The sequence below is a fragment of the Schistocerca cancellata genome, chromosome 4, assembly GCF_023864275.1.
Source record: "Schistocerca cancellata isolate TAMUIC-IGC-003103 chromosome 4, iqSchCanc2.1, whole genome shotgun sequence".
NCBI lineage: Eukaryota > Metazoa > Arthropoda > Insecta > Orthoptera > Acrididae > Schistocerca > Schistocerca cancellata.
The window spans coordinates 883,834,399-883,846,989 of NC_064629.1; positions in this window are offsets into that span (position 1 = coordinate 883,834,399).

Below are 12,591 nucleotides of genomic sequence, written 5' to 3' on the forward strand. Positions count from 1 at the left end.
TCAGTACCCTAGAACACACATCCATGTCCGAGGCAGGATTCGAACCTGCGACCGTAGCAGTAGCATGATTCCGGACTGAAGCGCCTAGAACCGCTCGGCCACAGCGGCCGACCTACCCCTGGTCTAACATTAGTTAAGTAAGAGACAAGTAGTTTACCTGGTGAGATAAAGAACTTACACTTCAGAAAGATAGAAAATCATTTACATTCTACAGTGTTAGGTAGATTAGGTTTGTCGGTGCCACCGCTTCCAACAAACAAATGTTGAATATCTGTTATTTCATGTATTTTCTTGTAATAAATGATGTTTGTCGTACTCATGTTTTGCCACTAACGATTCTGTTTTAAAGATATTGTCCTATGAAGGATGTACAACTAGTATGCCAGCTGGCCACTTCCATTTATCTACATACATTTGTAGTAGCGGATTCGCTTCCAGCTACCTTTATGTTTGATACCCACCTCAGCTGTACATTGTTCTCCTTGTGTAAAGAAACAGGCCACTCGGCCCAGGCCTCTTACTGGCCCTTATGTACACAAGCCACACACTTGGCTGTGACCAACAAATAAACAAAATGGCCGCCAATGCATTAGCCTTAAGTAAACCAGTCGGTCTCTTGGTAGTGGCCCTTATATAAAAAAGATGGCCGCTCATGGGAAGATAAGCAAAACCCCACGCTGCCGTCCAGTCACATTTTTATGAGATCCTTCCATAAATATTATCATGATTAAACTAGTAATGACGGCTTCGATAATTTTCTTTTGAAATTCTCTCAAAAAATCATCTTTTCTCAACACACCTAAAGCGTTATACATACATTGACAGAAAAAGTTACAACATCAAAAAATAATTAATGTAGAGTAATTAAATCTCGTGAATACATTTGTCTAGCAACACGTCTAAGCGATTAACAAGCCATTGCAAATGTGAAATGCTGGTACACCAATAACCGGTGTAACCACCAGACTGATGAATGCAAAGCACTCAAAAGTGCATGCATTGTGATGTACAGGTTGTAAGTAGGCTGTTTAGGTTTTCTTATTGGTAACGCCACGTAGCGCTCTGTATGAAAATCACTGGCTGTGCTGTGTGCAGTCTATGGCTGCTTTGCATTGTTGTAATACTCGTCATTGTAGCGTTGGGCAGCTGGATGTGAACAGCGCATAGCGTTGGGCAGTTGGAGGTGAGCCGCCAGCAGTGGTGGATGTGGGGAGAGAAATGGCGGAGTTTTGAAATTTGTAAAAATGGATGTCATGAGCTGCTGTATATACTATGACTTTTGATGACTATTAAGGTAAATACATTGTTTGTTCTCTATTAAAATCTTTCATTTGCTAACTATGCCTATCAGTAGTTAGTGCCTTCTGTAGTTTGAATCTTTTATTTAGCTGGCAGTAGTGGCGCTCCCTGTATTGCAGTAGTTCGAGTAACAAAGATTTTTGTGAGGTAAGTGATTTGTGAAAGGTATAGGTTAATGTTAGTCAGGGCCATTCTTTTGTAGGGATTTTTGAAAGTCAGATTGCGTTGCGCTAAAAATATTGTGTGCTAGTTTAAGCACAGTCGTGTATAATTGTTCTAAGTGGACGTTTCAAGGTGTCACATGTCAGTTTATGGGATGGTGTTTCAGATCTGTTGCACTTGGTTGGTCAATATATGAGCGGTTAATACTGTTTGTGGACGACACTGGTGTTGTTGTCTGACGATATGTGCTCGATTGGAGACAGATCTGGTGTTCGAGCAGGTCAAGGTAACGTGTCGACACGCTATGGAACATGTTGGGTTACAACACCGGTATGTGGGCGAGCGTCATCCTGTTGGAAAACACCCCCTGGAATGCTGTTCATGAATGGCAGCACAATAGCTCGAATCGCGCGACTGGCATTCAGATTTTCAGGCAGCGTGCTTCGGATAACCACGAGAGTGCTCCTGCTGTCATACGAAATCGCACCCCACGCCGGAGGTCCAGGTTTATGTCCGATGTGTCCGGCACGTAGACAGGTTGGTTGCAAGCCCTCAGTTGGTTACTTCTAACCAACACACAGCCTCACTGGCACCGAGGCAGAACCAGCTTCCATCATAAATACAACAGATTTCTACCCTGCTCTCCACTGAGCTCTCGCTTGAGACCACTAAAGTCGCATGTTGTTGTTGTTGTGGTCTTCAGTCCTGAGACTGGTTTGATGCAGCTCTCCATGCTACTCTATCCTGTGCAAGCTTCTTCATCTCCCAGTACCTACTGCAACCTACATCCTTCTGAATCTGCTTAGTGTATTGATCTCTTGGTCTCCCTCTACGATTTTTACCCTCCACGCTGCCCTCCAATGCTAAATTTGTGATCCCTCGATGCCTCAAAACATGTCCTACCAACCGATCCCTTCTTCTAGTCAAGTTGTGCCACAAACTTCTCTTCTCCCCAATCCTATTCAATACCTCCTCATTAGTTACGTGGTCTACCCACCTTATCTTCAGCATTCTTCTGTAGCACCACATTTCGAAAGCTTCTATTCTCTTCTTGTCCAAACTAGTTATCGTCCATGTCTCACTTCCATACATGGCTACACTCCATACAAATACTTTCAGAAACGACTTCCTGACACCTAAATCTATATTCGATGTTAACAAATTTCTCTTCTTGAGAAACGCTTTCCTTGCCATTGCCAGTCTACATTTTATATCCTCTCTACTTCGACCATCATCGGTTATTTTACTCCCTAAATAGCAAAACTCCTTTACTACTTTAAGTGTCTCATTTCCTAATCTAATTCCCTCAGCATCAACCGACTTAATTTGACTACATTCCATTATCCTCGTTTTGCTTTTGTTGATGTTCATCTTATATCCTCCTTTCAAGACACTGTCCATTCCGTTCAACTGCTCTTCCAAGTCCTTTGCTGTCTCTGACAGAATTACAATGTCATCGGCGAACCTCAAAGTTTTTACTTCTTCTCCATGAATTTTAATACCTACTCCGAATTTTTCTTTTGTTTCCTTTACTGCTTGCTCAATATACAGATTGAATAACATCGGGGAGAGGCTACAACCCTGTCTCACTCCTTTCCCAATCACTGCTTCCCTTTCATGCTCCTCGACTCTTATAACTGCCATCTGGTTTCTGTACAAATTGTAAATAGCCTTTCGCTCCCTGTATTTTACCCCTGCCACCTTCAGAATTCGAAAGAGAGTATTCCAGTCAATATTGTCAAAAGCTTTCTCTAAGTCTACAAATGCTAGAAACGTAGGTTTGCCTTTTCTTAATCTTTCTTCCAAGATAAGTCTTAAGGTCAGTATTGCCTCACGTGTTCCAACATTTCTACGGAATCCAAACTGATCTTCCCCGAGGTCGGCTTCTACCAGTTTTTCCATTCGTCTGTAAAGAATTCGCGTTAGTATTTTGCAGCTGTGACTTATTAAACTGATAGTTCGGTAATTTTCACATCTGTCAACACCTGCTTTCTTTGGGATTGGAATTATTATATTCTTCTTAAAGTCTGAGGGTATTTCGCCTGTCTCATACATCGTGCTCACCAGATGGTAGAGTTTTGTCATGACTGGCTCTCCTGAGGCCATCAGTAGTTCTAATGGAATGTTGTCTACTCCCGGGGCCTTGTTTTGACTCAGGTCTTTCAGTGCTCTGTCAAACTCTTCACGCAGTATCTTATCTCCCATTTCATCTTCATCTACATCCTCTTCCATTTCCATAATATTGTCCTCAAGTACATCGCCCTTGTATAAACCCTCTATATACTCCTTCCACCTTTCTGCTTTCCCTTCTTTGCTTAGAACTGGGTTGCCATCTGAGCTCTTGATGTTCATACAAGTGGTTCTCTTCTCTCCAAAGGTCTCTTTAATTTTCCTGTAGGCAGTATCTATCTTACCCCTAGTGAGACAAGCCTCTACATCCTTACATTTGTCCTCTAGCCATCCCTGCTTAGCCATTTTGCACTTCCTGTCGATTTCATTATTGAGACGTTTGTATTCCTTTTTGCCTGCTTCATTTACTGCATTTTTATATTTTCTCCTTTCATCAATTAAATTCAATATTTCTTCTGTTACCCAAGGATTTCTATTAGCCCGCGTCTTTTTACCTACTTGATCGTCTGCTGCCTTCACCACTTCATCCCTCAGAGCTACCCATTCTTCTTCTACTGTATTTCTTTCCCCCATTCCTGTCAATTGTTCCCTAATGCTCTCCCTGAAACTCTCTACAACCTCTGGTTCTTTCAGTTTATCCAGGTCCCATCTCCTTAAATTCCCACCTTTTTGCAGTTTCTTCAGTTTCAATCTGCAGTTCATAACCAATAGATTGTGGTCAGAATCTACATCTGCCCCAGGAAATGTCTTACAATTTAAAACCTGGTTCCTAAATCTCTGTCTTACCATTATATAATCTATCTGAAACCTGTCAGTATCTCCAGGCTTCTTCCATGTATACAGCCTCCTTTCATGATTCTTAAACCAAGTGTTAGCTATGATTAAGTTATGCTCTGTGCAAAATTCTACAAGGCGGCTTCCTCTTTCATTCCTTCCCCCCAATCCATATTCACCTACTATGTTTCCTTCTCTCCCTTTTCCTACTGACGAATTCCAGTCACCCATCACTATTAAATTTTCGTCTCCCTTCACTACCTGAATAATTTCTTTTATCTCGTCATACATTTCATCTATTTCTTCATCATCTGCAGAGCTAGTTGGCATATAAACTTGTACTACTGTAGTAGGCATGGGCTTTGTGTCTATCTTGGCCACAATAATGCGTTGACTATGCTGTTTGTAGTAGCTAACCCGCACTCCTATTTTTTTATTCATTATTAAACCTACTCCTGCATTACCCCTATTTGATTTTGTATTTATAACCCTGTAATCACCTGACCAAAAGTCTTGTTCCTCCTGCCACCGAACTTCACTAATTCCCACTATATCTAACTTTAACCTATCCATCTCCCTTTTTAAATTTTCTAACCTACCTGCCCGATTAAGTGATCTGACATTCCACGCTCCGATCCGTAGAACGCCAGTTTTCTTTCTCCTGATAACGACGTCCTCCTGAGTAGTCCCCGCCCGGAGATCCGAATGGGGGACTATTTTACCTCCGGAATATTTTACCCAAGAGGACGCCATCATCATTTAATCATACGGTAGAGCTGCATGTCCTCGGGAAAAATTACGGCTGTAGTTTCCCCTTGCTTTCAGCCGTTCGCAGTACCAGCACAGCAAGGCCGTTTTGGTTAATGTTACAAGGCCAGATCAGTCAATCATCCAGACTGTTGCCCCTGCAACTACTGAAAAGGCTGCTGCCCCTCTTCAGGAACCACATGTTTGTCTGGCCTCTCAACAGATACCCCTCCGTTGTGGTTGCACCTACGGTACGGCCATCTGTATCGCTGAGGCACGCAAGCCTCCCCACCAACGGCAAGGTCCATGGTTCATGGGGTCGCATAGGCGGTGGTTTGGGGACAATGGAACGCACGCTACAGGGCATGTAGCTCGGAGCTGTCCTTGATGTAACCGATTTGTAACAGTTCGCTGTGTCACTGTGGTGCCAACTGCTGCTCAAATTGCTGCTGCAGATGGAGTAGGATGCGCCAGAGCCATACGCCGAACACGATGGTCTTCCCTCTTGGAGAACGGTCTTCTTGCGACCATGCATTCTCGTGATCACCGCTGGCAGCAGTCATGTACGAGCTGCGTTCAAGTTATAAGGCCTCCGATTTTTTTTCTGATTAACTACTCACCCGAAATCGATGAAACTGGCGTTACTTCTAGACGTAATCGCCCTGCAGACGTACACATTTTTCACAACGCTGACGCCATGATTGCATGGCAGCGGCGAAGGCTTCTTTAGGAGTCTGTTTTGACCACTGGAAAATCGCTGAGGCAATAGCAGCACGGCTGGTGAATGTGCGGCCACGAAGAGTGTCTTTCATTGTTGGAAAAAGCCAAAAGTCACTAGGAGCCAGGTCAGGTGAGTAGGGAGCATGAGGAATCACTTCAAAGTTGTTATCACGAAGAAACTGTTGCGTAACGTTAGCTCGATGTGTGGATGCGTTGTCTTGGTGAAACAGCACACGCGCAGCCCTTCCCGGACGTTTTTGTTGCAGTGCAGGAAGGAATTTGTTCTTCAAAACATTTTCGTAGGATGCACCTGTTACCGTAGTGCCCTTTGGAACGCAATGGGTAAGGATTACGCCCTCGCTGTCCCAGAACATGGACACCATCATTTTTTCAACACTGGCGGTTACCCGAAATTTTTTTGGTGGCGGTGAATCCGTGTGCTTCCATTGAGCTGACTGGCGCTTTGTTTCTGGATTGAAAAATGGCATTCACGTCTCATCCATTGTCACAACCGACGAAAAGAAAGTCCACTCATGCTGTCATTGCGCGTCAACATTGCTTGGCAACATGCCACACGGGCAGCCATGTGGTCGTCCGTCAGCATTCGTGGCACCCACCTGGATGACACTTTTCGCATTTTCAGGTCGTCATGCAGGATTGTGTGCACAGAACCCACAGAAATGCCAACTCAGGAGGCGATCTGTTCAACAGTCATTCGGCGATCCCCCAAAACAATTCTCTCCACTTCCTTGATCATGTCGTCAGACCGGCGTGTGCGAGCCCGAGGTTGTTTCGGTTTGTTGTCACACGATGTTCTGCCTTCATTAAACTGTCGCACCCACGAACGCACTTTCGACACATCCATAACTCCATCACCACATGTTTCCTTCTACTGTCGATGAATTTAAATTGGTTTCACACCACGCAAATTCAGAAAACGAATGATTGCACACTGTTCAAGTAAGGAAAACGTCGCCATTTTAAGTATTTAAAACAGTTCTCATTCTCGCCGCTGGCGGTAAAATTCCATCTGCCGTACGGTGCTGCCATCTCTGGGACGTATTGACAATGAACGCGGCCTCATTTGAAAACAATGCACATGTTTCTATCTCTTTCCAGTCCGGAGAAAAAAAATCGGAGTCGTTAGAACTTGAATGCACCTCGTACAGTGGCTACATTCCGACCAAGCCTTTCTGCAGTATCGCAGAAGGAACGTTCAGCTTCTCGTAGCCCTATCACGCGACCTCGTGCAAACCTAGTGAGCCGTTGATAATGGCGTGTTTGTCGCCTTAGAGGCGTTCTTCACTAACGTCCACTCATCACACCCAGTCTCAAAGGAAATTAACGCCCACGACCGTTACAGCGTGCATTTAAAGCAAACCTAATTTGCACCCCCATAGTGGCCCTACCAGTGTCACCCTTATTCGACTGGCGCGAAATCTGAGTACACATCTTTCGGATATAGAAGCACCCATACCAACTTTCGTTTATGTCGCACTCCCCTTCTTTTTTCCGTTGTTGTATATGAAATGAAAAATGAATTTAATGCTTCGAGGCTTGCATCACTTAGCAATGTCATGGAACAACGAGATGTATAGTGATTGATTGAAATGTTCATTTTTACCAATTCTGTTTGCAGGAACCTTGAGGAATTTCTTTAATAGGGATCTGTCTAAGTCTGTTAGATACATCGCCTCATTCTTTAAAAAAATCTGTGGAATAACAGCATTTATGGGAACAGTTTGCAATGCTTTATTCTTAAAGCCTATGGAACATTAAGAGGTACAATGTCAAGTACGCCACATATTGATACAATGCGGTCACCTTTCTTTACGAAATGAGTGTTTCATAATATACTTTCATAATATACTCAATAGCAACCCTATATTAAAAAAGTATTTTAGAGTATTGCTGCATGGTACCGCTTTCCCTCATATTTTTGCCGTTAACAACTGTTCCGTTAAACTATGTTCTTTAATGTATATCATTTACATCTCCAACTTCTACACTCCTGGAAATGGAAAAAAGAACACATTGACACCGATGTGTCAGACCCACCATACTTGCTCCAGACACTGCGAAAGGGCTGTACAAGCAATGATCACACGCACGGCACAGCGGACACACCAGGAACCGCGGTGTTGGCAGTCGAATGGCGCTAGCTGCGCAGCATTTGTGCACCGCCGCCGTCAGTGTCAGCCAGTTTGCCGTGGCATACGGAGCTCCATCGCAGTCTTTAACACTGGTAGCATGCCGCGACAGCGTGGACGTGAACCGTATGTGCAGTTGACGGACTTTGAGCGAGGGCGTATAGTGGGCATGAGGGAGGCCGGGTGGACGTACCGCCGAATTGCTCAACACGTGGGGCGTGAGGTCTCCACAGTACATCGATGTTGTCGCCAGTGGTCGGCGGAAGGTGCACGTGCCCGTCGACCTGGGACCGGACCGCAGCGACACACGGATGCACGCCAAGACCGTAGGGTCCTACGCAGTGCCGTAAAGGGGACCGCACCGCCACTTCCCAGCAAATTAGGGACACTGTTGCTCCTGGGGTATCGGCGAGGACCATTCGCAACCGTCTCCATGAAGCTGGGCTACGGTCCCGCACACCGTTAGGCCGTCTTCCGCTCACGCCCCAACATCGTGCAGCCCGCCTCCAGTGGTGTCGCGACAGGCGTGAATGGAGGGACGAATGGAGACGTGTCGTCTTCAGCGATGAGAGTCGCTTCTGCCTTGGTGCCAATGATGGTCGTATGCGTGTTTGGCGCCGTGCAGGTGAGCGCCACAATCAGGACTGCATACGACCGAGGCACACAGGGCCAACACCCGGCATCATGGTGTGGGGAGCGATCTCCTACACTGGCCGTACACCACTGGTGATCGTCGAGGGGACACTGAATAGTGCACGGTACATCCAAACCGCCATCGAACCCATCGTTCTACCATTCCTAGACCGGCAAGGGAACTTGCTGTTCCAACAGGACAATGCACGTCCGCATGTATCCCGTGCCACCCAACGTGCTCTAGAAGGTGTAAGTCAACTACCCTGGCCAGCCAGATCTCCGGATCTGTCCCCCATTGAGCATGTTTGGGACTGGATGAAGCGTCGTCTCACGCGGTCTGCACGTCCAGCACGAACGCTGGTCCAACTGAGGCGCCAGGTGGAAATGGCATGGCAAGCCGTTCCACAGGACTACATCCAGCATCTCTACGATCGTCTCCATGGGAGAATAGCAGCCTGCATTGCTGCGAAAGGTGGATATTCACTGTACTAGTGCCGACATTGTGCATGCTCTGTTGCCTGTGTCTATGTGCCTGTGGTTCTGTCAGTGTGATCATGTGATGTATCTGACCCCAGGAATGTGTCAATAAAGTTTCCCCTTCCTGGGACAATGAATTCACGGTGTTCTTATTTCAATTTCCAGGAGTGTATTTACTCAACTTTGAAATATAATTTTCTTATTGGATCCACAGTTCTATCATCCTGATTTTGAAATGCAACATGCGTATTGCTCCCAGCACTTTCCTTTACGTTATTCCTACATAATAATTTTGTCATCATCCAACACAGTGTACTAATCTATCATTATTTTTTCTGTAGTGGTAAACTCATTCCACATTTACGAAATCGACTGTTTCTATGACTTCCGCGTTATGGTGAAGAACCACCACGTATTATAGAAGTTCATTCACATTGATGACAGCTCCCAACGTCAGTGACCTTCGATTAGATGTAGAGCAGGGTAGTGGATATCTTCTCTCACATAGTCAGTGCACATGTACAAAGTGGTAGTTATTTCGTTGCAAAGATGGAAGCGAATTGTGCTTTACAGCCGGTAAGTGCAACATGGATGTGATTTACATGATTGACACAGGTCAAACATTCATTTTTAGAATTCCTGATCAGAATCTTAGTTGAATACAGTTTCTTCAAATATACCCAATAGCTTATCACAAGAGATAGGCCGCATTTTTTTTTCGAATGAGGGTATTCAAATACAATACGAGTCTAGCAGTGTTATAGAGCTTCCGAAGTGGACTGGCAGTTGCCCAAACGTAAATAACTGTAACTGCTGCACATAAATTGGCCTAGAAATCCCTTTCTGTGCAATTACAGGAAGTGAGTCCCTTGCTACCGATGTACACTCAAAGACAAAGAAGAAAAAGAAAAGACGCGACACGAAGGAAGTATCCGAATGGGTTGAAACTCGGTAGCTCTGATGTACATATACAGACAAACACGTGATTACAGTTTCAGAAAAACTGGATGATTTATTTAAAAGAACGAGCTTCAAAAACTGAGCAAGTCGATGTGTTGGTTCCTTATGTAAATTGCACTTCGGCTTGGCACTGATTGACAGACTTGTCGGATGTCCACCTGAGGGATATCGTGTCAAATTTTGTCCTACTGGCTCGTTAGATTGTCAAAATCCCGAACTAGTTGGAGGACCATGACCATAATGCTCTGAACGTTCACAATTGATATGAGAGCCGGCGGGCTTCCCGTGCAGGGTAGGGGTTACAAGCATGAAGAAAAGCAGTTGAAACATCCGTCGTGTGCGGGCAGGCATTAACTTGCTGAAATGTAAGTCCAGAATGGCTTACCATGAAGGGCAACAAAACAGCGTGTAGAATATCTCGCTGTAAGTGAGCCGTGAATGACAACCAAAGCGGTCCTGTTGTGAAATGAAATGAACCCCAGACCATCACTCCTGGTTGTCGGACCACATGGCACACAACAGTCAAGTTGGCATCCAACCGATGTCCAAGGAATCTCCAAGTACAGGGTTATTACAAATGATTGAAGCGATTTCACAGCTCTACAATAACTTTATTATTTGAGATATTTTCACAATGCTTTGCACACACATACAAAAACTCAAAAAGTTTTTTTAGGCATTCACAAATGTTCGATATGTGCCCCTTTAGTGATTCGGCAGACATCAAGCCGATAATCAAGTTCCTCCCACACTCGGCGCAGCATGTCCCCATCAATGAGTTCGAAAGCATTGTTGATGCGAGCTTGCAGTTCTGGCACGTTTCTTGGTAGAGGAGGTTTAAACACTGAATCTTTCACATCACTATGCGTGAAACTTACCCGCACGCGTTCAACCGTTTCTTCGCTCACTGCAGGCCGACCCGTTGATTTCCCCTTACAGAGGCATCCAGAAGCTTTAAACTGCACATACCATCGCCGAATGGAGTTAGCAGTTGGTGGATCTTTGTTAAACTTCGTCCTGAAGTGTAGTTGCACTGTTATGACTGACTGATGTGAGTGCATTTCAAGCACGACATACGCTTTCTCGGCTCCTGTCGCCATTTTGTCTCACTGCGCTCTCGAGCGCTCTGGCGGCAGAAAACTGAAGTGCGGCTTCAGCCGAACAAAACTTTATGAGTTTTTCTACGTATCTGTAGTGTGTCGTGACCATATGTCAATGAATGGAGCTAGAGTGAATTTATGAAATCGCTTCAGTCATTTGTAATAGCCCTGTACATCTTTGACAATCATTGGGCCTCAGGTCTAAGTGGGACTCATCAGTCTTGAGTCCCGCTTCGGACGGAGCCCAATGACCAGCAAAGACGTGTCTGGAGACGCCCAAGGCAGTGTTCGCATACCAACATGACTGTCGCCCGCCACACGACCCGACAACCGGAAAGGATTGTTCGGGGTGCCATTTCATTTCATAGTAGGATCTCTTTGGTTGCCATCCGCGGGCTACACTTACAGCACAGCAGTACGTCGACGGTATGCTACTCCTGGTTTTCTTGCAATTTATGGCAAGCCCTCCTGAGCTAACATTTCAGCAAGATAATGCACGTCCACACACGGCTAGAGTTTCTGCTGCTTCTCTTCGTGCTTGCCAAACCCTACATTGGCCAGCAAGTTCGCCGGATGTCTCCGCAGCTGAGAACGTATGGAGCATTACGGGCAAGTCCCTCCAACCAGCTCGGGATTTTGACGATCTAACGTGCCAGTTGGACAGCATTTGGCAAGATATTCCTCAGGAGGACATCCAAAAACCCTGTAAATTAGTGCCAAGACATAAAACTGATTGCATATAGGCCAGATGTGGACAAACACGTTATTAAAATTGCTCAGTCTGTGAAGCTATTTCTCTTGAATAGATCATCTAGTTTTTCTGAAAATGTAAGCATTTGTTTTTCTGTACATATGTATGACATGTACCGATTTCCGTCCCATTAGAATAATTTCTTCGTGTTGCGTCTTTTTTTTGTGTCTTCGAGTGTATGTAGCTAAATGGACTTGGCTGCTGCCACACTAGTCAGACATTCTTCATCGGGCAATGTCTTTAAATCAGAATGATTAATGGCAAAATATGAGCACAATAACAATTACTTATTAACAGAAATTAAATCACAAAATAGATAGTCAACTTTAATTCGTGGGAAGGTGTGGCAATGAAGAACCTATCTAACTTAGCAGAGTAGATGATTTCTAACTATCTAACTCAAGTGATTCTTCAATTTCTCCCATCGTACTTCATGACTAAAGAGTTCACGGGTGAACAGCCAGGTGTTAGTGTTCGACGGGTACAACATTTCGGCAAGCGACCACATTGCCATCATCAGGTACACTGACGAACTGACCACCGAGTCGTTGGCGCCGGGCTTTTGGGCTTTTACCCCCCCCCCCCCCCCCCCCCCCGTGTTCAAACACAGTATACGCCAGGGTGCGGGGCGTCCAGCATCCGTTCCGTTCGCGGTCCGCGCCCAGGGGAGCGTGCCAGCAGCGTCTTC